At 35.7% G+C, this 25007-nt stretch overlaps 1 protein-coding gene across 2 annotated transcripts in view; it reads left to right on the top strand.

Annotated features, from left to right (window-relative positions):
* Positions 1 to 243: 243 nt before the first annotated feature.
* The window catches only part of LOC131432655 (E3 ubiquitin-protein ligase TRIP12), a 36721-nt gene continuing 11957 nt past the window's right edge, over positions 244 to 25007 (top strand). Inside the window, exon 1 of one of the 2 annotated variants that reach the window (XM_058599061.1) lies at positions 244 to 1047. The gene's annotated coding sequence lies outside the window, so the exon portion shown is untranslated. Of the gene's footprint in view, positions 1048 to 5075; positions 5273 to 25007 lie in introns of those variants that run through there. The other variant, XM_058599060.1, reaches the window with a different exon arrangement.

Here is a 25007-nt window from a genome sequence, read left to right as displayed (position 1 = left end):
TATTCAGTTGATTATTCGAACGTGAACGCACTCCTTACAGATTCTCCGTAAAATCCGTCACTGATGAACGTCAATGGATTAACATACAAATTACATTATTTCGCATTCATTCCTGATTTTTTGTTAAGTCCATGTTATATTTTATCTATTTATGTTTTTGAAGAGTAATTCATAACCATACCCTACCTCGGGTACAGCTGTGAAGTAGAACACAAACGGCTTCGTTCGGTGAAGTGTATTGCTGCCGTCGTCACACGGTGAACATACTTCAGTGGTGATAGGTGTGCATATACGAGCTGTTTTTTCAAGTGGCTCAGCCCGTTGAGGAAAACCCTACTACTCTCTCTCGGTGTGTGGTGAACAGACATTTTGAAAAGCTTCATGCGTAGAAAATTTTTGCTGACAACGGATGCAACTAATTTCGATCTATTTGATGTAAAAAACATTGTGAAGTGATGAAAAACTGTGCTGTTTCTATAAAACGATTGTTTTGAGTTTTGTTGGGAGCCGATAAGTGAAAAACGTTAAGTTCACTTGTTCCAAGCCCAGTATTGATTTTCCGTTTTATTTCGATGGTATAATTATGTACAAGAGTAGAAAACTCGCATATGGTGTTAAAAGATTAAACAATCTTTCGATGATTCTGATTCAAATAGCTAATTTTAAACAGTTAGGATAAGAATCAAATGCGAAACACAAAATGAAACAAGTATGACAGCTAACCAAAATTTTTAGCGATAAGAAAATATGTTTCTTCATTATCTCGACTCGGCAGGAGTCTGTGTGGTCTTCGTGCATCGTAAATGAGCTTTCATAGAGTTCCGACTTTGCTCAATCTACCCCCATAAAACGCTCTGTTGCTTTGCGATAGCGAAAAACGGAGATAAACATTGAGGGTGAATCGCATGTGTTAGTGAGTGATGTTCGGCTCTCCAAAAAGAGAACAGAAGTTGATTCCAAAACAGCTGTGTGTATACAAAATATAAACAGTGCAGGTTTTGTATCGTAGTGTGTGAAATATGTGATAACAGAAAATAAATTCGACAGGTAAGCAATTTGACTAAAGACGGAGCGTCTTAATCACTTCTTGACGGAAGCAGACTAGAATTATTTCTTGTCTGACATTTCGGTTAAATCAATTAGTTAAACCATACATGAATTCGTTTGTGTCTGAATATGTCTGTTTTTGGTAGTGTATATCGTAATCTTAATTTATTCATGCTGACTCCGTTTCTCTTTTAAATGACAAAAAGGACTTGATAATATTTTGTCAGTAGCACTAACTACTGCTGATACTGAAACTTTTGGCTGAACCGAAAGCAATGTTTATTGACGACTACCTTTACCAAATCTCTCTACCACATCTGATAACAATTCTAAATTTTTGTAACACCAAATTTTGTCCGTTGAACGACCTTCAACGTTAAAACCGAGCTGAATAAACCAATGTCAAATCTAATTTTGGAAATTCTTTACAAATATGTAATATATGTCATTCTCCTATTGCCTCAACAGTATTATAAATTTATTCAATTACTCGACAAGCTGACTGTTAGTCGTAGTATTATAACATGATGTATTGAATCTGAAATGAATAAACAAAAGTTTGTATGAAGAATAATTTCCATAGAGCACGAATAATATCTCCAGGAATTTTATTTTCTTGGGGTAAATTTCAGCATTACTATATTTGTGTGAACAACGATTAATTAAAAAAACTTTGATTAATCGGAATTGCATTTTTGTTTTTTGTTTTGTTTCTGACCTATGTTCTGTTTTGCGTTCTGATCCTATGTGCGTGGTTGGGGATCGAACCCAGATGGGCTGCGTGAAAGCATAAATCAAATAAACATAGATTTCCCATTGTACGATGACACTAACAGCACCTCTACGGGTGTACTTTTTTCCATTAGCTACTGTGGTTGTGTTAAATGCGCAGGCAACTTTATGCATGCATTTCAGGAGCATTTACGCACCCATTCTCCACCAGACGGCGCTTTTGGTGTCACGGGTTGCTCACCTACATTACTATTACACTGGGAAATCTATGTTTATTTGATTTATGGTGAAAGGCATCGACTAACCCATAACCCACTAACCCGTCCTCGCTGTTTTGTAAATCATGTATTACATCAAACACATTGAACTCCCATTTTGGAATTTTTCTAAATAGTTTTCAATATTTATCAGCTATTTTTATGTGAATGGTGCATTGGATATAACATATGTACTAACGCTTGTTTGTATTACTGCGTTTTCTGTGTATTTTCGTAAAATGTTTTTTGAACTCAGTTTTGAATGTTCCGGATAAGTATGATCAGTATGGAAATCACTATATAAATCACGACGTGAAAAGATGAAAAATAAAAAAATTTGAAATTCAATTTCAAATTAATATACCAGTTTAACAACCTAATAACAGTCACGTACCCAGAGGGGGGGCCCGAGGGGCCCGGGCCCCTCCCGAAATCAAAAACAGGTATATAATTATCTAGAAGGTCTAAGACATGTGTTGCAGAAATAACAAAACAGTGAACGTAAAGAAATGTAACACAATAACAGTTTCAGTGGAAAAGTTTAAAGTGTCTGTTAAAAACACCCGTAAAAGGCACACCGAGAATTAGGTACATAAGCAATCTTCAGTAACATTATTTTTTATCTTTGGGCCCCTCCCGAAACGAAATCCTGGGTACGGGCCTGCCTAATAATAAAACGAAAAAGTTAATTTTAAGTGATTAATAACTTCATGACCATCTTATTGGTTGAACGCACCTCCAGTCAAAGTGATTTTTGAGTAAACTAAACTATGTAACAATATGAATGTTGACATAAACTCGAACTAGACATTCAATAAAAATCCTCCCGATTTTCTCTGACTAAATCGGGTTTGGTCGAGTAAATCTGTCGACTTTAAAACAGAGGAATTTGTAAATTGCTGCACCTACTCTTGTGTGAATTTAACACAGAAAACTTCCGACGCGACAACCGACGACTTTTTCTGCATTCAATTTTCTGCATTCATCGAACTATGATAATCGAAAAAAAATTTATGAAATTAAATTTTTATAACAATTAATTTTATTAAAATGCGTCAACCCTTTTGTTCATTTCCAATAGAATACGGAGTAAACATCAACGGTTTCGAAATACTTGATTGCACACGTTGAAACATATTTTCGGTCAAATTATGCTTTTGTCATTTGGCGAAGACATACTGCAAACGATTTTAAATTAAGCTGCAAATCATTTTTATTTCATGTGTGGAATTAGTTTAACACTTGCTATTAGCTCGACAATTATTGCCAGAAATAAATTATGAGTACCCGAGTTATCAGTAATTCAACAGCATATTTTTCTAGTTCTAGTTTCTAGTAATGCATGAAAAATTGATACTTAAATTTTTAATTTCACTTTCCAATAGGTTTCCTTACAAATAATTGTATATTTTCCAGTCCCTCGACAGACAACAAAATCTACAAATAAGAGTATGTTCAGAATATATGTTTTTACCGTCATATCTTTGAATAACAGATCGAAATTTAAAACATTCATCAAACTACCAATTTACAAAATTTATTACCAAGATCAAGAGTAAATTTAATAGGATAGTATGAGACTATAAAAAGCCTTTTGTGGAATTTTACCTTTGTGTTTCAACCAACTTCGCAGCCGATTCATAGCGTAAAGAATCATTGCATGGCTAGTACTACGATCCTACGGACACTAAGAATCCTTCTAGGCCGGAATTTGAACATACAGCAACTGGCTTGTAAGACCAGCGCCCTATACATTGAACCGCCGACCGGGCACGTATGAGGCTAGAGGACGTTCAATTTGAATCTAGTTTTGTGAAAATCAATCCTGTAATTTTTTTTTTAAATCTTACAAACTTATTCTGGAACCGGACCGGAGTCGAAATGAGTTTGCATGACTATCAACTTACTACACCTACAAATATTAGAGTAGTTTTGAATCCAGTTACAAAGATTTAAAATGTTTTTTGTGTCATCATCTCACAACACTTAACTCCCAAAATTTTCGAAACCGGAAGTCATACATGGATTAAATTCACTAGGAATCCATGTGTAAGCGTGGGCTGTTCCATAAATTTCCATAAGTATACCTAATGATAATACGGTATTAATTATTATTAATATATGTATTAAAGTACTCAATATTGAAGCCTGAAGTTTTTGTTGAATATCAGCATCTCATATCGATAATCAGTGAACGTACCCTCCTATGACTTCTCTTTATGTTACATAGCGCCATCTCAGTATTACCAACGGACATTGAGCGAAGTAGGAGAGAAAACAAGAGCTCACCTATACTATAGCGCAAGCCAGCCGCATGAAAACATAACACATTCATGCACGCGCACGCCTAGGTGGTTGTGCAGGCAATCAAGTCTCCCGAAGAGTTCAAGTGATGCCAGATAGAATAAATAAATAAATGTACAATGGATTTCCGCCGAAACGGCTTCAAAACGCTCCAGATACAGATGACACATGAAATAGGTTTTAGGACAGATCAAATGGTACCTGTTACCATGTGCTCGCGAAAGCTAGTTTTTCGTATGGTAAAATATTAGATTAGATATTCCGTTTTTTTCTTAGGTGGTCGTCCACAGGAGCCTGTATGAGAAATTAGGTTCATTCAACTGCCTAATTTCATCGAAAACCTAAAATTTGACACAGATTTCCAACAGTAACCATATCGTTTGGCACTGCTATCAGTTCATTTATTTTGTTATTTTCTCTCAAAAAACTATAAACAGAGTGTAAAATGAGGACAGAAGTTCATGTTGAATATTCAAAATAATCTACCCTAAAATTTAATGATATAGACCTTTAAAAAAACCTAATATTATTATATAGACCTTGAAGAAAACTTATTATTATATTATTACTTATTATTCTGTATATAATTACTTCAAAGTAATTTTGTCAGCTTTGGAAATATAAATGAAGATGGCTCGTATCCAAACGCAACGAAATAAACCAGCAGCCCTGCTGAGCAACTGGATCCGAATGAAACCGAACTACAGTTTCGTAAACGTCAGTCTACCAATTCAGTCAAAAAGTATTAGCGTACAGGCAGGAGCGAACGAGCAGGTTATTCTTCCCGTTGTCGTCGTTCGCCACAGTGCTCTGTGTTGCGACATTTTTTACTCTTTTCTTTGTTCCGCGAGTGAGAAAAGTGGTGAATCAAAATCGATAATTTCCCAGATTTTTGTGCTCAAACGGTCCTGTTCTTTAATTGGAACTAAACCGTAAGTAGAAATTTATTTTTTTGTAGTTAGTTCAGGCTGTAATCATGTGAAAATTACATAATTTTCAACGATAGCAAACGATTCTCTACAGCAGTACAATAATGGCCGAAGTCTGGGCAGAGGTGAAAAAAAATCAACTTCCAACGTAGCAGTAAAATGCGACGGAATTATTAATTTCTTGTCGATTTTGAGTAACTGACATTTGAAATTTGTAGCAAACATCTCAATTCGATGAAAAACTATGAAAGCAAGGTAAAATTTCAATGATCACGAGAAAAATGAACCGTGAAAATTTACTCGAGCTCAGAAAAGTATGGCCATTTTGTGCTGCTGAACTGACTATCGTCATCACACATAGCAGCGAATGGGGGAGCGCTAGTGCTACGTATATACGTTTTTCTCCTTTGATCCGAGTTACTTCTACTGCTGCTGATGCTGATACCTACGTAGGTATATAGCAAGAGAATTTGACGATTGGTCATAATCTCGATTCTTGAATTGGTAGAAGTTCGAAGAACAAATTCGGATCCATGGTGAAATAATCAGCTCACTTTTTATTAGTCATATTTGCGTTAGTGTAATATTAGATATGAGTTTGCATAAGTGCAAAGTGGATTTAGAATTTATCCTTAGTGAAACTACAATATCTGCTACTTTAGATACTCATGTGTTATTACCATATTTTTCAGGAAAATTCCAAAATGATATATGTATTATAAATGGAAGTCAGTACTTAAATTTTGATAAGATGTTTTCCCTTACCTATCCGGTGTCACGATTACCAGGATCATTGATCACGGTATCTTTGGAAAATATATTCCACGCTGTTCAATCAATATTTCCTCTTGTGTGCCTGTTGGGGTTAGTCATTACGCTATTTCGTATCCATGCAAGCCCTGCTGATTGTGTTCTCGACAGTTGGCTGCCGAATGCATGATCTGTTTACAATTCATTGAGTATTTTTTATACGTTAACCGACATTCTTACTGAGCAACCGATTCACAGTATACTAGACGATAATAGAACATACAATTGAAAATGCAATGTAAAGTATACAAATTAAAGAGCAGTTAGGGTTGGAACTTTGTTTTAGTTTTGGCGATAACGGCATAAGTCTTTAACCAACTACTAAAGTCAATATTCGTTTCGGTTCTATGATACAATATCACGGAACATTAAAAATATTCTGTTAGAGTGATGCGAAAATTCGAATTCTAATATATGTATCAAATTTCATCCTTTCCTTTGAGTCAACTCAATTTTGCTTGAATTGAATTGGGTTGAGTTGAAAATGGGTATAATTGAGTAAAATCATGTGTATGTGCACTAGGTCGTCTATCCTTGGATATGAGAGGTAGGTCCGGGAACCGAGTTAATAACGCGTCGTAAATACTAATAATTTTTTTTATTGGAATGAGGTTTACAGGGGAATATAGAATATTCAAAGGAAAATTAAATGTCCGTTTTTCCAGTATAGATCTAAATTTTAAAATCCAGCATTCTGATAATTTTCAATATTACAAAGTACAAAGCTTTTTTCGTACGATTCGATAAGAAACTTCAAATCTTCTACCTTCTTGGATGCAACGTATTACTTTTTCTGTATCTCTCCTCTACTGCCATACTCGCATATTGATTTTCATAGTGGATAATATTCATTTCATTTCCAGAAGTTACAATATTAATTGTTGGTTTATTCAGCGAAAAATTGAAAAGTTAGGTTTGCCACATGTAAAGTGTCCGCATATCAGTCGCATGAAACAAATATATATCAAATATTGATCACTCCAAATCAAAAAGACATCACATTTACTGCATCTCGTAACGGAAAAGGTTAAAAATTCAATATTGTTTAATAGTTTGCACTATAGTTTGAAAAGTTTCCACCTCTACTTTTCTATATTTTAAATCTGTATAAAATGTTCAAAACGACGTATGTAACAATGAGAGATTCTCTTTGTTTACTTTCTCTTTTGATTATTACGGCACTCTTAACAATCCTTCTCTCCAATTATTTACCGATAATAATAACTAAAGCCATCATCTTTTAATCTGCTCTGGAGAAATTACCGAAAAACGCAGGAATATTTCGCAATCTCTCATTGTTACATACGTCGTTTTGAACATTTTATACAGAAATGATGTTTTTTTCTGATGAAATAGAATATCGACTACAAACTAATCAAAATAGTCAACCGTTAGAAGTTCTGTGCAGAATTAGAATTAAATTTGGATGAGACATTATGATGAATTCGTTTCGTTTTGAGTTTACATTTAGAGTTTATATATAACAACGTATTCTGTCATGAAAATTTTTGTATTTTAAGCCATATTCACGGCTTAGTGTTTTATATGTTTGGGTTGTTTGATTCAGTGTACAGATTGGAAAAGCTGTCATATGTGTGTAAAAAAAAATTTGGTGTATCGGGTAATATTTTTTATCACCACAGTGTTACTGTTATGTCACTCATAAATCGCAAGAGTTATCCATATTGATATGATAATGATAATCAAGCCCTCAAGATAGGCCTTATCAATTCATCTATTCTAAAAAAATAGAAATGAAGTTTTAACGCTATAGTAGTAGTATTATCCGTGGTGTTTTATATATTTCATGCTAGGAAAGGTACTCGACATATTAGACAGCAACAACATATTTCAAGAATTCTGCGTTTTCTTCAGTTTCTCGTTGAAAAGCTTCCACTCGTATCCACTATCTATAGAAACTTGCGTTCGAGCAATGTTTTTTTTTATCCAAATTTTGAATTTCTCCTTAAATATTGCTCATTAGGTGTTAATTTCGTAAAAGGCGCTGGTCTAACAAACCAGTTGTCGTATGTATGGGCCCTGGCCTAGAAGGATTCTTAGTGTCAGTACACTGAGGAAAAAAATTCTTCGAGAATCATATTTGCTTATGAAATTTAACCAAAGGAATTTAATATGGATATCATACGACTGTGCTATGAGAACATAAACGTCGAATAAAATATGAATAGTGTAACGTACTATTATGAATTTCATCAAGACAACGTATGAATAATGTATTGGAGTTATCATTCGAGTACTCGAATGAATAAGAAAATGATTTGAAATGACTTTTAAATGGTTCTGCTATGAACTCCAATATATATAGTTTTGATTTTTGTAACATACTATCATATATTTCATAAAGGTGACGTATGAAAGATATACGGATTATATCATGAACCTCATATCGTGATTGTATGAATAAGAAAGTTTTATAGGATGATTTCTAATCGGTTTTGTTGTAAATTTTTACATGTATGATTATGGTGTTATATATAAGGTATGATTTCCTCCTCCTCCTCCTCGTTCAGGGCAATGTCCTCTTGATCAACAATGATTACGTTTGAAAGATTCTGTAAAATGTTTCTCTCAATAATGACTGTGCAAGAAAACTAACTTAACTCACATTTTTTCCGCCATTGAATCTCGTACGCTCAGTTTGCTCAGTGTAGGATCGTAGTATTAGCCATGCAATGATTCGTAATGCTAAGAATCGGTTGCAAAGTCTGTTGAAACAGAAAGGTCAAACTCCACGTCAAGACCTTGCTTTATTTTCCGTTAGCAAACGAAATAAACGAACAAAGTTCATTTAATGTAGAATAACAACAATCTGCGTCAAGGAATTCTACGATTCTAGGAAATTCATACTAGGATCTAAGAGTATCATACTTTTTCGGATGCAAAGTATTATCAACTCCCTACTGAACGTCAGAGTTTATAATCGATTTTGGAACTATAACAACTATTTGGTTGATCCAAAGCGTATTTCTTTCAAGTTTAAAAAGTTAATGCAGATATTACACTGATGATAGGGTGATATATTGAATTGTGAAATCCATTATCTAATTTGGTTCATAATAATCATCTCTAGGTATAGACTTTGTCGTTTGTGTTCCTAGTTGCTTCATAGCATTATGTCCCACGTCATTGAATTTTTGTTTAATATTGACCGTTGCCTCCACTCATCTTAATAAAATAAAACTGCTAGCAAATTATCGCAAATTTTCTGACATTTTGTGTGTGTATTTTTCAATACCCATTTTCGATGATAGACCCTGGCTTAAGAGGAGAACAAGCGAGAGTGAAATCGGTTGTAGTCTCGCACTCAATGTTGGTACGTTCTATTTCTCCCCTTGTACACTCAACATCGCCCATCATCAACAGCGTCGTCATCGTCGTCGTCGTCGCCGCCGTTTGTGTTAGCATTGAACAACACCAGCATAAAAAGCTAATATAGCACTTCACGGAGCGATCGTTTCGATGTCGAGTCGGCACCCGAAGTCGAATGTTCGCTATTGTCTGCTTCTACCTTCGATATGTGTTGGGGCCTCGGTATGGCTTACTGCTAAGTGGGTTGGGAAGTAGCATAATTATCAAAGGCCATGTATAATGTGTTTATTACATATATACATACAGACGGCCGTACAAACTAACGTTTTTCTGTCTGATGACGAAACATTCAAGGAGTGAAACATTCATATATCCTTTCAAGAGATTCCTACAAACCTATATGGAATGGCTGATTGCCTCGATACTGATCCGTTTAGTGTTCACATTCGTGCCATTAACGCTCGGATAATGCTTCAAATACGGAACAATGCATGAAAGGAGAATTACCTGTTACGCATAAACAACATGTAGTTGAATATCCATTCGTCATCCGCTAATATTTTGGGTCCGCTATTGACTAAGTTTGGCAAACATGGAACGAACCACTATAGGCTCATTTGTTATGCTTTGATTCACAACGACTATGCTGGTGGTGTACATTCAGTGCGACTGACAGTCCCGATAGGGGACTATCATCAAGACACAGACTTCGTCATATGCTGCGTTTTTTTTTCTCAGTGCCTCACAGTCCAACGTCATACACATTTAGGGTGAGTGAACCTCCATGGGGTTGCTTGTTCAGGTTCATATATGCGTAAATATTTCGTCCTTTGTGTATGAGTTCAAGACTGCTGATTTTTCATCGATCTCCTCGGACAATCGATATTTGTAGCAGCAGTAAGTCGTAGATCGTGTGTTGGTGGTGCAGAATACTGTTCGATAACACTATAATAATAGTCTACTTTTCTAATCCAGTAATATAGATTCCTTAATTCAACTACAGATGTGGTTGTTTTACGGTTGTTATTTGCGAGGGTGCTACTAGGGTAGTCAAATATTGAAAGCATTTAGTAGTTAGTATTATACAATACCTTTTCATTCAATGTTCTCTAAATTGATTGATGTGAGGTAAAAGTTATGTCACATGACAATAACTTTCTCTTGTAATACAAATGTAATGTATTTTCTATCAAAATTCAATAATTTGGTGATTGTTTCGAATAATTCACAAAAGGTTGGTAAAACAATTGACAAGAAACGTCTTTCAGTGACATTTGCGAAATACAAAGTATCATCAATAATAGAATTGAACTTAATCGTTAACCCAGCATTCCATCGAGCCCAAGTATATCAAAATCGGTTTAGTCACCTTTGGTAAAATTGAGCGTATAGAGAAGAGTGCAGTTTGTCGATTGCGTCCATTATTCGGTTACACCGGAAGTGTTAACCATGATACAATTATTTTTTTGGAACGAACCCTTTTAAATGTGACCATATCATAACCACGAAACAAGTCGAGTTATCTCTAGGAAAATAGTGCGGTTTGTCGATTATATCCCTCATCAGTATATTTCTCTAAAACCGGAAGTGTTCTTCATGATCCATATTGTAGCTTCAAAATCGGCTAAAGTCCAATCATCTTAATAAAATGTGTTCAACCATGTAAGAGAAAGTTGTGTGCATAAAAAACAGTGTGGTTTGTCGGTTGCGTCATTTCTACGAATATTAATAGTGAAAATTCGTCTACATTAAACAGCGACATCGATATTTTGTTGGTGTATGCGACTATGATATTGTTTTATGGTCATCACTGCAAACAAACTGATATGGACGGTCATCGATTTTTTTCGGTGAAAATAATAACTAATCGGTGCATTTAACCGGACGTTTCGACCTACTAAGGTGTTCGGTCATCCTCAGCGGCTATCTAAAAACATATATTTGTCAAGTAAGCTAATTCTAAACATTGAATTTTAACACTTAACTTACATGCTAATGACGTCTGCACTACAACACTTCACATTTTCAACTGTCTTGTTTTTTTTGCGCTCTCTCTGTCTCTTATCTGTTTTGACTGTATAGAGGTTTTTAATTTTGTCAACTAGTCCGTTGTATACTGATCTAAACTTTATCGAATCTCGTTGAAGGTTAAACGCGTTCGAATCTCCTCTAATTTTTATATAGAACATCTCAGCTGTTAAACGTGTGTCAGTTCTTTGTACTTCATCTAAAACTTTAACGTTCTCAAAATCAAAAACATGACCCACATTTATGCAGTGTTGAACTAAGCCAGTATTGCCTATGCTTTTTGACTTGACATCCCTTTTATGCTGCTCTATACGTTTTTTTTTTAATTGGCTAGTTTGGCCAATATATGACTTTCTTTACATATCGGCCAATATATGACTTTCCTTTACATGATCGTCCATATCAGCGAATATGATATCGTGATAGAAGTTTCGAATGCTTTACGGATCATTTTTTTGGATCAATCTATTTTGGAAGTAAAATTTGGCTTGGATTCAAAATTGTGAACCTCGCCAATTGAAAATTCAACGCGTTCGAATCCACTTAAGGATAATTTTCAATCAAATTTTGTCGTGAATACGACTTACTTTACTATGGGGTGCCTTTTCAAAATTTACCCTCTGAGAAAGTGATAAGTTTTTGATCGTGAATATCTCTTGTTGTATCTAACGAATCAACATAATTTTTTCTACATGCCATCAGAAATATGATCACAATTTTATGATAAAATTTTCAGTTGTGTGACATAATCTCAAATAGTTCAAAATTAAACTTTTCTGAAATGTTTGGTATAAACGAGTATCAAAGAGGATAATTCATAAGGCGCGTTTGCCTTTCTCATATTTTGAAAGCTCATAGCTCAGTGATCTGTGGAAGGATTTATATAATCTAACTACCAATAGAATCGAAATTTTTCAACTTAAACGTGTATAGCAAAAGCATTGAAGTATTTCAATAGTACACTATTGAAAAACCTGTCTCATTTGACCCATGTCAACACCAGCCAATCAGAACGCGTTCTGAGGAAGAGAACAAAATATCTGCTGTTGTACAACAAATCGTTCGAGAAAAATGTTCCGAAAAGTGATGAATATCGTAGTGAGTTCCTCAATTTGGTCCTTCTGAATGCTAGAAACGAATCCCTACAGCATATTGATAGTTTCTTTCAATAAATTATGCAAATCCGAAATGAAATAATCGACATTAAAATTCTGTATGCGGCTATTTTTATAGCCGTTAGGACCGTCCATTAGTGAAAAAACTACAAACGAAATCACGTAAAAGAAAGCTCCTAACAAAAATTGAATCAGTTTGGATTCTATCGCCAATGCGAGCAGATGTATTTTGTGCCGTTCGCAAAGCTAGTTTCGCTTCCGACAAAAGCGATTACGTCACAGCTGCCAGTCATTTGCATGGATGAAAAAGCAACGGTGGAGAGCATCACAAAAAAATCAGCCGTTCTAATGGCTCTAAAAGTTTTCTGAAGAACTATTAGGATGTGTTGTTCGCAAATCGAAAGGAAATATCCTCAGTTTAGTGCAAATCTAGAACAGTTTGGTTAGATTTTTGCACTTCTCGCTGTGTGAAATTCACAGTAATCTAGATCAAGTGAAGCATTCTTTGTTTTTGCGAAAAATGTGGAAAAGGGGAATGCTTGCATAATTCATATACAATTGATCAACTAATTGATATTCGGAAGTGTTGAGGAACATGTCAGTTGTTTTCGTATTCACGACATCCAGTTATGTCTCTGACATTACCCACCCGCCTTTTTTTTTATTCAAGTAATATGCTTACTTCACATTACTTTTAATTTACATGTCGTGTAAATTAAAAAAAAATGTTACACAATCGACAATGCTGTTGTATGCAAATGTTTTGATTACTTGAAAGATTCAGTACAGTTCCCTTCAGTGTTGCATTTTTCATAAGACGTTTTAATTAGGAACGGATTGTTTTTAATTTCCGTTTTTTGATGGGTTCAAATGATATTCAGTTAAAAATACATTTTGCCACAAAACCTTGTTTTAAAAAAATCCACTTATTGTTTAAATTTTCTTTTAAATTATGCTTGTTGCAGATAAAAGTAAATGTATTAAAATTATTTTTTTTTTCAATTTAAGCAAAAAGCAAAACAGTTTCATATTCTGTATCGAATTGGCTATGCTTGAAACAAGAATGAAAAATTTTCACCGATATAATCAAAATGGTGGCCATTTTTTTTCGAACTTTTTTATGCACTTTTAATTGTTAATAACTGTTTTAAATAACGATGAATACTTTTGGTTGTAGTTCCGACCATAAAGAGACCGTTGGTTCGTGTTGATACGTGCATTAGTGTTGGAATACGAGCAACACCCAGTTGAAAAAACATAGTTTGGAGAAATACCGATCAAAGATTTTATTCGTGCCTGGGTGCGCACGAATTATTCTACCAACTTCTCGGTTGCGCGTATCTTTGGGACTAATTTTATATAATTTTTTAGCTATTTTGTAGCAATTTACAGAATTCTTTTCTACGATTTTTCGAAAATTTTTTGAAGGAATCTGATCTTAAAATGCTATCCGGGTTTTTTTCTTGTAGTACATTCCGAAGGGGTTTCTGGAAGAATAGATTCCATGTTTTTCAAATAAACGATAAATGTTGACGACCCTTCACAGTTTTGTTTGTGACACGCACTTTGAATTAAGTTTCAGTTGGTATATTCGATGCTTCTCGCCTTCATCCTGACAATGCAATGGCCTAATTGAGAAGAAGAACGTAAAGCGGTTGTGTGGGTGTTTGAATTGATAAACGTACTAAAAATTGCTGATGCAATATAAAAATTCATGTTTTCAGAGTCTAATATCTGTGAAATTTCGGATTTAATAAAGATATTTCTTAGAAAAACCTTTCTCGAAGTCGGGTGAAGAAAATTACGCCAAACATTAGGGTTTTCATTATTACGGTAAGGGGATCGAATATGTATTCATTTTATGCTGCTCCTCACGGTATTAAATCGGTCTTTGGAACGCGCTGCGCTGTGTATATGTTATTGAACTGGACAATAACCTTTTTCACATTTGTGTATATTTTTATTCCTGGTTCGAACCTCGAGAATGGAGCTGACCGCTCGTACGGAATGGATATAGCCGAGAGTAGCTTGTAGAGGACAAACAAAAAACTTGAATGGCGAAGAGCAGAGCGCATCAAAACCTACCGCGTGAATGTGGACTCAATTTTTCATATGTATATGTGTGTAATAATTATAAAACTGGTATCAGTAGGAAGTATATAGCAAGAAAATCCTGCAGATCGAGTTGGAGGTGTGGCGCAGACAGAATCGGCCGAAGGGAACTTTCGAGGGTTACGAATAAGCGTGAGTGTATGACCTGCAAGGTTTTCTCTTTGCACCCGTTCGTCTGGGTAATTCAGTTTATTTTCGTTGTTTTCCTCTATTCCTTTACCAGTTGTATCTGTCGGCTTTGATTCAATCAAATACACACTGAAAGTGTTTCGGCGATTTAGGTTAGACAGGTAAAAATTTATAACTCTAGACAAAAGATGTTTTCCATCACAAGTCTTACTGCAATCATCGAATTTGTAGTGAAATTACCTGGGCTAGAATGTGAAAATAATTGAAGTGTGTAATTCTTCTAAAATGTAAATGATATGGAACTGTTCCTATCTTTATACGATCAGAAATCAACGTTTAACAAGAATCGATAGATGCCGTAGAATCCGAAGTGGGTTCTACTAGAGTAAACGTACCTTCATTAACCCCAGTGTCTAGAGGTATCCGAGCAATGTCAAATGTTAAATTAAGTCATTTCGAAGTGAACATTTCAAAAAAGTCTAATAGCAATTGACTGATTTTTTTTGTTTACTTTCTCTGTCCACTATACCTGCGTTATTATACAAATGTTCGATACATATCTGGTAATGTTAGAAAAATGGAAATATTATCTTTCATTGGTTTATGTGACCTTATGAAATGCTCACGTCGATTTGATGTAATCTCTATCGCTGAATTTGCACTTTTTTTTTGGTAATGATTGATTAAAAATTCGGTTTTGGAACCAGAAATCCATTTAAATTTGGACGACTTGTAAAGTTAAACTACCACATCACTCAATAAAAACTAACTAACTAAGAAAAACAATTCTTTTTGCCAAAAATGCGATTTCACTAATCAAAATATTCTCCTTCAATACTAATAGAATCATTTCAATGCTTCTCTAATTTCTCGATGCCGTGCACGCTAAACTAGATGCACCTAAAAGTAAATACTTCTGCAATACTCAGTTTGTAAGAAAATTATTTACAATTTGGTGAAGTTTATTTGGAAAGTAAGAATAAATAACTTTCTTTTAATCTCTTGTACCCATATCTTTTTATTACAAGTATATAGGCTCAAATAAAAGTGCACATACTTATAACAAAGGTAATTTATTGAGATACTTTTTAACCAGTTACGGGTAAATACGATTAGAAAAAAGGTGATTTGCTCTTATTTTCCAGTAAATTTATTCAAATTCTATATTATTTCTGTACTAGTTTTCGCAGTACCACATTAGTATTTATTTCTATGTGCATCCAGTTTTCCGTGTTCATGTTGAAGGATTTGTCTATTGCCTCAAAATTGACTTCACATTCAGCAATTGCTTCTTCATTTGGGCTTGTGCCGGGTTGGTAGTTCAATGCATAGGACACTAGTTTCACAAGCCAGTTTTTGCATGCTCGAGCACCGACCTGAAAGGATTCTTAGTGTCAGCAGGATCGTAGCATACATTAGTTCTGTACGCTATGTATCAGGCTGCGAAGTCTGCTGAAACAGAAGATCAAATTCCGCATATCAGTCCCATATCGATATTCGTAAACTTTTGAGTTAGCTTGAGGAATGAAATCTATCCTCAATATACTCTCAGAAATTGCAATAAAAGATGAGGGTTTGTTCAATTAAATGTGAAAGAATATGAACTCATGGGACTGATATGCAAGTATGGGCATTATAGTCGATGAAGATTATATGAAGATGGCCTTCCCTGCTGACTATTGTGGCTTTGGACGATTCGGACGTGGTTCACCGGCTGCAGAGCACTCAGATGATGATTGTTTTGATTCCGGAGCAAAGTGGTTGATCCATGTTTCATCCATTGTGACATATCGAATGAAAAACCTGATTTATTACTTGGGGACTGACTTGTTTTCTAAAGTAATCTCTTCAAGTGGACGTCTTTACGACCATGTTTAAATAAGAAAAAAAACAAACGCTGAGCGCCGTAAAATAATAAACTCGGCTAAATAGCTTCCGTTGAAATAACTTTCGGAAAAATGACCCATTAGGTGGAATGGCTTTCGATTAAATGACCTATTGCCATTGAGGAATGCCAAATAAAAAATGTTTGTCTAGTCATCCAATTGTCAAAGTTACTTCTGGTGTTTTGTTTAGTAGTCTTAGACAATTCATCATTGATGGATTTACTGCAAAACAACGCTTCCAAGTTGTAAAAATTTATCTCGAGAGCAATAGTTTGATTCGTGAAACGCACAAAAAATTGCGTGAATTTTTTTTTGCGATCATGGACGACCCACTGAACGTACTATTTTCGGTTCAATGGTGTCTGTGAACAAACAAAATTGCCTTGAAACACCATAACATCCATAAAAGTTAACTGTTTGGTGCTGAATTCACGCTGGTGGCATCATCAGTTCTTAAAAAATGAGGATAAAGTCAAGGTGAATGGGTCCCGTTACCCTACCATGCTCAACGATCTTTTCTTCTCAAACGTCAAAGACATCATTCCCTGAAGTGTTTTTGTTTGATAAATACGGCGTATCATTCCATATCTCGGGGGAATCGATTGATTTATTGAAGACTGTGTTCGGTGATCATGTCAACTCACGTTTCGGCCCCGTCAATTGGTCACCTAGATCGTGTGATTTGAATCTTGACTCAAACAAGCCCAACATTTTGGACGCTTTGGAGGACAATATTGAGTGTGTTATCAGTGAAATACAGTTCGATTTGTGCGAGAAAGTGGTGGAAAATTGGACCGACCCTATGTCGTTCGTATAGAAGAACAGATGTGGTCATATGCCTCAAAATCATATACACTCTAAAAAATGATTGCGTTAAAAGAGAACATGACTCCGTGTTACTGGAATCAGTGTTGGTGATTGCCGAAAATTTGACAGAAGCTGCTCGATATTTATCAATATTGTATACAACATTTTCAATCCGGTAGAAGATGCTGCAAGAACTCGAGTCTCTCAAAGCATGAACCGCGAGAGAATTTTTCTACATTTCTTCGCTCCACTTCATACTCTGAGTATTTCACGGCCCTTAATAGAGAGAATCGCAAGTTGACAATTACCGCCGAAAATCAAATCGATGATTCGACTTGATGATTCTCATACTAGGTTGCAATATTTCAAAACCCTTGTGTGGAGAATTCACATACATTTTCATAGACACAACTTATACAAAGGTTATATGCACATAGTCTAACTATGTGCATATAACCTTTGTATAAGTATAAGCGGCAATAGTAAAATGATTCTATCGCAATTATCAACTGCCCATACAGAATCGGATCGCGAAACGAGAATAAGCGACCGTTTGTTGTTTCAGAGAGAATCCCCACAGCAGCGAGCTAACCTTTGATTCTCAGGCAGGTCATCGAGAGTAATTCGCTCTCGCACTGGTGTCTATTCTATGTTAAATGAACCATGCCGGTTTTTTGTTGCTGCGATGATATCCGTCTCTCTTTGATGGCACTGATTGAATCGTGTGAAGAGTTGCTAGTGAGCGTTCTTGGATACGATAAAAGCCATCCTTGACTGGAATTATTTTATTCTTTATAAACATTTTGACGTGAGGCGGCTTTTTAAAATTTACCCTGTGGGAAAATGATAAGTTTTTGATCGTGAATATCTCTTGTTGTACATATATCATATCAACATAATTTTTGCTACATGTTATCGGAAATATGATTAGCAATTTATAATAAAGTTTTCATTTTTATGACGTAACCACAAATAACTCTAAAATAAAGTGTTCTGAATGAATGCTTTTAACGAGTTTCAAAGTATGAAAAATCATGACGGATTTTTAACTTTCTCATACCCGCGATGACGGTTTTGAGCAAAAAAAAACTTCTGTATTCTCTTTCTTTTGTATTACAAAATTGGCATTTTGTATATTGGCTTTGTACGCCTTTCGAACTTCGCTTCAAACAAGGGCAAGTACATCAGCATTCAGCTGCCGGTCGATTGCAATGCATCGAAAAGAGAATATTCTACAAATTAGCCCATCATAAATGTTTGTTGTGTGTGTGTGTGTATGTGTGTATGTAACGTTTTTTTTTGGCACTACCTTTTCTCGGAGATGGCTGAACCGATTTTCACAAACTTAGATTCAAATGAAAGGTCTTGTGGTCCCATTCAAAATTCCTGTATATTATTTCGACCTGACTTCCGGTTCCGGAGGCATAGGGTAAAATGTGCAAAAAAATGGAAATATCTATTCTAACTTTTCTCATAGATGGCGCATCGATTTTCACAAACTTAGATTCAAATGAGAATCTAAGTTGGTAAAAATCGGACCGTAATTCCTGAATTTCATCCGAATCCGACTTCAGGATCCGGAAATATAGGGTAAAGTGTGTTAAAAATTTTATACCATCACTGAAAAGGGCGGAAAACCGTAAAAAAATTCTAAATCGCCCTAAAATCTTCTCCAATTGATAGTTTTTATCAGTAGACGGTCAAACAAACTGATTTCGGTTATTCTTTTAAGAATCGAAGAAAATTATTTTGAAGAATACCACAGTATTATGATAGTATGATTTTGATTTGATCAAGATTTACAGTTCATCATGTTTCTGAATATCTACTAATCGATTCGTCTCAAAACATGATCACTATTTCGCACAATTAAACTAAATAAAATATGAACTGAATAAAAAACCTTTGAGATGAAATTAGGAGCACCGCAGTGAACATATCAGAAGTGTTTTAGCTGATTTTTGAATATTATTTTTATTTCCAAGGAATGTGAATCAATTCCCAATGGGGAGCAAAGCGAATTAAGCAGAAACATGAATAAAATAGTGATTTTAATTGCTGCTAAATCAGGTTTTTAAGGTAACGTCCTTACCAATGAGATGAAATGGGGAGCCCTTACCCTATCAGAGATTTAAATAACCAATTTGGTGAACCGTTCACAGTACGAACTTTGCACCAAACGAGTGCACATAAAACAATCATTCAGCTGCTTTGCGTTCGAGAAAAATGCATTGTGTTTATAGGCTTGAATGCGTTTCGGTGGCTTCAGAATATAAAATTGGTGTCAGATATTGTATTATTCATTAAATCTGCATTAACTTGGTTGAAATTATTCGTATTCAAACCCAGTTTTTATGAGAATATTATCGAACCATTTTCAGATAAGTTTGGTAAATTAAAAACGTTTTAACATATAAACTCTACTACGATTATACACTGCAAATAACGGAACTGGTCCATACTTCCATACCAAGGATCCTTGTCTCTGAAGGTCATGATTATGTCCTATGTATTGAATGAATTCTATGTAAACCCCCCCTTATTTTACGGACCTTACGATAGTATTTCGGTGATTATGTTGCTGTTATTCGATGGGGGAAAATAATACGCTCCAAGCCCTTGTCTCGCATTTGGGATCACAAAATTCGATGTGGCAGACACCGACCCGGCTATCATGTGAAACCTGTTTTATCTCTACTTTGTTCGCTTCTACGATGTCTCTCATAATCTTGTCGTTGCTTCTTTCTGCTGGTTATTCCCATTCTCTTCGCTCAACCGTTGCCTGTGCCAGTATGGTAAATGGCCAATAGTCGAAACCAAACAGATCGTTCCATATACTGGTTGCATCTTACCTCACCACACTACCTACAAAACTCCATTCGCAGGCGACCTCGAAGACGTGCCTACTCATAGGTTTACCGTCGTAACATCTGCTTTGGCCCCTTCCGCAGCTCACCAACTTCCTTCTTTAAAATTATGCTTTCCGATTATAATGAAACTCATTCACTCATTGAATGTAATGGCACTGGCAAAAACAACAACAGTCTGCTTACCTCGTCAGTCGTCAATCGACGGGGTTCGGTTGCGCTGTGTTGGTTTTAGATTCTTTTGCTGTGTGCGATTTCGATGACGACTTGAAATTGAACCTCTTCGCGATCAGCTGTTTCCTAGCTGTTTGTATTGGCTGTGGGAGTGAGTGTATGTGTATGTGTGTGCGCTCGCTTGATAACTCGTTCATTCGTTCCAGTATAGCTGGCTGACTCTCGCATATGTATAATACACGCGCAAATCAAAATGTCTGTTTTGATATAGTCTATATACGGTATCTGCAACTTTTTGGCCTTTCGGGTATGAGGGCAAAAGATTCTAATCCATTCTGTGAGTATTGGTACGGACAGAAATTAATGCAGAGCTCGTTCGGGAACTGTTGCCGTTTCCTGTTTGATTGAAACCCTTGAAATGTGTTTGACGGTGGGAAAATAGAATTATGGGAAATCAAGTATGCCGTTCGTGGTGTTGGGTTTTTCTTTGCACAGGGCGGTGAATAGGTGCGCTCTGGGGTTTTGTATCGACACAACACTGTGTAAGCATTGTGATCATAAATTGGGTCAGGTCAATCTTGTTGGCAGTACATTACATCCATGGCTTTCAGTGATGTACGATTGATGAATGTCGACTACAAATATATGGGTTCACATGTTGCCTGTTCGAATGACGATTTGCTGGTACGGTAGAAGTTAGTACTAAGCAAATCACAGCTTGATGATCTACTGTAAAAGATTGTATACTGAACGGGACTCCACACTATTTCATTGATTCCTCAGCCTACAATCGATGCACTGCGCATCAAACAGTATAAATATCGTTGCTGCGTTCCTAAGACGCAGTATCACAATAAAACGAGCGTGAAAAAACCATACTTGTGTTTGCTGAACGAAGCGAAAATTCGAATCATGCGCCCCAATTTTCACCCTACGATTTGAGCCAATCTCTTGAACAGATATAGGAAATCTCGCTATAACCGGTACATGTGATTTATCAGGGTGAAAAGAGGTTGGAGTGTTGAAAACCTCATTGTAGTTTTGTCCATTGACAATTTTTTATCGCGCTGAAAATCGATTTGTGTTCACGAAGATCACGCTCCTCAAATATTCAAATAAAATCCGAAGAGGGATCAATCTCTGAACATGTTCGTCTCCATTGGGGAGATATATCTGATGGTTATAGTTTTATTGAAGATGTTCAGAATTGAGATTAGTAGACGTTTTTCGCAAAGTAAAAATTTATTAAGTGCACCACCGTATAAGCGGTCTTCGCCGAACATTGACTTCATATATTTCATATATGAATTTCTGTGTTACTTTGTCACACCGCAAAGCGTAGTGTGATCAGTGCGGTAAAATTTCATTTTCAATCGAATAATATAAGATGAAAATGAAATTTATGACCACTGACCGTCAGCTTATTCCTACTAATCCATTTGACTTTTGCTGCCATTTTCAAGTTAAGCTCCAAGAATTCATCGTCAGTTGAATAATCGTACCTAGTCATTTGAAGTTTTGCTTGCTCAGTTTCAAGTTCCAAGTAGTCTAGCTGCTTTATTGTCTTCGCTCTTGGTAGTGAGCAAGTTCAAATGAATAGAATTATAAATGGAGTAAAGTATTAAATATGAAAACTTAAGAAGGAAACTATTAATTTATGTATATTCTGTGGATGATATTTCAGCTATCTAATTTGTCTTTCATCTATTATCTTGAATCAATTCGAATGTTTACATGAACCTCATTTGAAGGCCGCTCTCACACTATTGAAAGAGATATTTTGTTACTTCAAGAGATCAACTGACGGTGGTAAAACTGAGCTTCGATTGGAAGACAAACGAGTGAAGAACTGAATGCTGCCCGTTGGTACGTCAGCGAACGTTGTGTCAGCAGCAGTGCGGTAAAATTTCATTTTCAATCGAATAATATAAGATGAAAATGAAATTTATGGCCACTGACTGTCAGCATATCCCTACTAATTCATTTGACTTATGCTGCCAATTCCAAGTGAAGCTCCCAGCATTCATCGTCAGTTGAATAATCGTACCTAGTCATTCGAAGTTTTGCTTACTCAGTTTCAAGTGCCAAGTAGTCTAGCTGCTTCATGGTCTTCGCTCTTGGTAGTAAGCAATTTCGATCGAATAGAATTATAAATGGAGTAAAGTGTTAAAAATGAAAACTTAAGGAGGAAACAATTAATTTATGTGTATTCTGTGATTGATATTTCAGCTTTCTGATTAGTCTTTCATCTATTATCTTGAACCAATTCGAATGTTTACATGAACCTCATTTGAAGGCCGCTCTCACACTATTGAAAGAGATATTTTGTTACTTCAAGAGATCAACTGACGGTGGTTAAACTAAGCCTCGATTGAAGAGAAACGAGTGATGACTGAATGCTGCCCGTTCGGGCCGTCAGCAAACATTGTGTGTGTGTCAGAGAGTGAAGTTTACTGCATTAGAGAGATCGTCAATGTGTTCCACATTCAGTTTCAATTGAATTGAATGAAGTTTTACAGCACTGGTCAGCAGTGATGTCAACCCTACGGATTTATCCGTTGATCTACGGATAAATCATATGGAAGCTACGGATTTAGCATTATTTTTCCAGAAAACTCGTTATCTAGCATAATATCTCTTGATATAAAAGGAAAATAATTAAATATTGTTGCATCGTCTGCATATTTTGTTTGCTTGTCCAATTGAAATCGTAATCATGCATCTATTAGCCATCGATCTGTCATTATGGGAAGCCTGCCTTGGTGGATTAGAGCTTAAAGCTGTTAAGTTTATGTAAATGTACTAGTATAAGTACACTTGAAACCAAATCTACGGATTTGACTTCAAAGAAAAGTGACATCACTGGTTTTGTGTGTCAGAGTATGAAGTTTACTGCAGTAGGGTGATCGACAAGGTGTTCCACATTCAGTTTCAATTGAATCGAATGAAGTTTTACTGCACTGAGTGTGATATCCGAAATATTTTTTCTTCTCTTTCTGGAACACTGACGATTACGGTTCGTTTGTTGGTTCTGCAAAGCAAATCGCTTTTAAGGAGCAAGACTCTTTGCAAGCGTTTTTACGCATGTATGCCAACAATGCGTGCGTAAAAACAAATTCCGGCACTTCTTTTCCTGATTTTACTCAATAAATCTTCCATATGGTTGAAAAATAAACCAGTCGGTTCATACTGTTTAAAATTGCAATTCAGGAAAAGCGAAAATCTTAGTCTAAAACTCTTCCGTTTTCCTTAAAACTGCTCGAGAAAAATTATTTCAGTTTCAGCTTACTTCCACTGACACTTTTGATTAGCAACAAACACATTCCTATATGGATTTCCTCTTGCAGAAATTAATGCGATATAAAGATTTACGTACCTTCTATAAGTAAACCCGCAAAATAGGAACCTTTAATTTAACACGCGGAAGCAATGGATATGGTATGTTGTCGTAAAACTATTTATTTTTCCGGCAAACTGCTTTTGTAACAGAAAATATTTAGTTTTGTTTATTTTGTGTAGCGCAATCTAATACAAATGCATTGAAGCAGTGTTGCTAACTTTTTTATTAGGGAATTAATTCATAAAATATGAGCAATTTTCCATCAAACGTTTTTGAAAAATTGATCAAAACTGACAAGTTAACTTGGTTTACTCTTGATCCTTAATAAAACTTGTTGAGATGGCTGTGTAATTCATTCAAGTATCCGAGATTCTTCCATTTCATCCTACGAGACTGGGCCTCGTAAGATGTATGATGCAGTTGGGAGTTCACCGGTCGTTGAAAATTCGGATGCAAGAAATTTTCAGAAAAGTAAAAAGTATCCGGTCATTCTAGTATTATTAGAAATGAATGGGCTGATGAATTAATTAGAGCTGGTGCCACGAATTTAAGAACCAGCTTTATCTCTGTCAACTAGTTGAATGAAACACAAGATTTGTTCTAGGACTGCATCTAAACATGTCAGCCATTAGCGACGTTTGCAAACCTGTGCTCAGACAAAAGCATTATTACCAGATTTGAATGTGAAAATGTCAAAATGCCTACATTCCCATTACAGTACTCTAGTCGGAGCTCTGAATGGACATCGCAAACTCAACTATCACCATTCAGCGTGCTGAGTGTTACCATAAATAAAATAAACCTAGATTTTCCAGTGTAATAGTACTGTAGTTGAGCAACCCGTGACACCAAAAGCTCCGTCTGGTGTAAAATGGGTGCGTAAATGCTCCTAAAATGCATGTACAAAGTTGTCTGCACATTTAACACAACCATAGTAGCAGACCCTGTCAGCTTGGAGCGATCTCAATCTTCATTTCAGCAACGCCATCGCACGGCATCACATTCAACATATCATGTCAATTGTATGAGATTCAATGCGGACTCGCCTGAAAGCACCATGTTCGCAAAAAAGGATGTTGCCAATGATTTGTTCGGGAAATGTGAGAGCTGGATATCTTGTTAATATGATGTCTTTAATAG

Source organism: Malaya genurostris, chromosome 2 (assembly GCF_030247185.1).
Source record: "Malaya genurostris strain Urasoe2022 chromosome 2, Malgen_1.1, whole genome shotgun sequence".
NCBI lineage: Eukaryota > Metazoa > Arthropoda > Insecta > Diptera > Culicidae > Malaya > Malaya genurostris.
The sequence above is the reverse complement of the archived record's forward strand: the minus strand, read 5'-3'. Positions and strand labels throughout refer to the sequence as shown.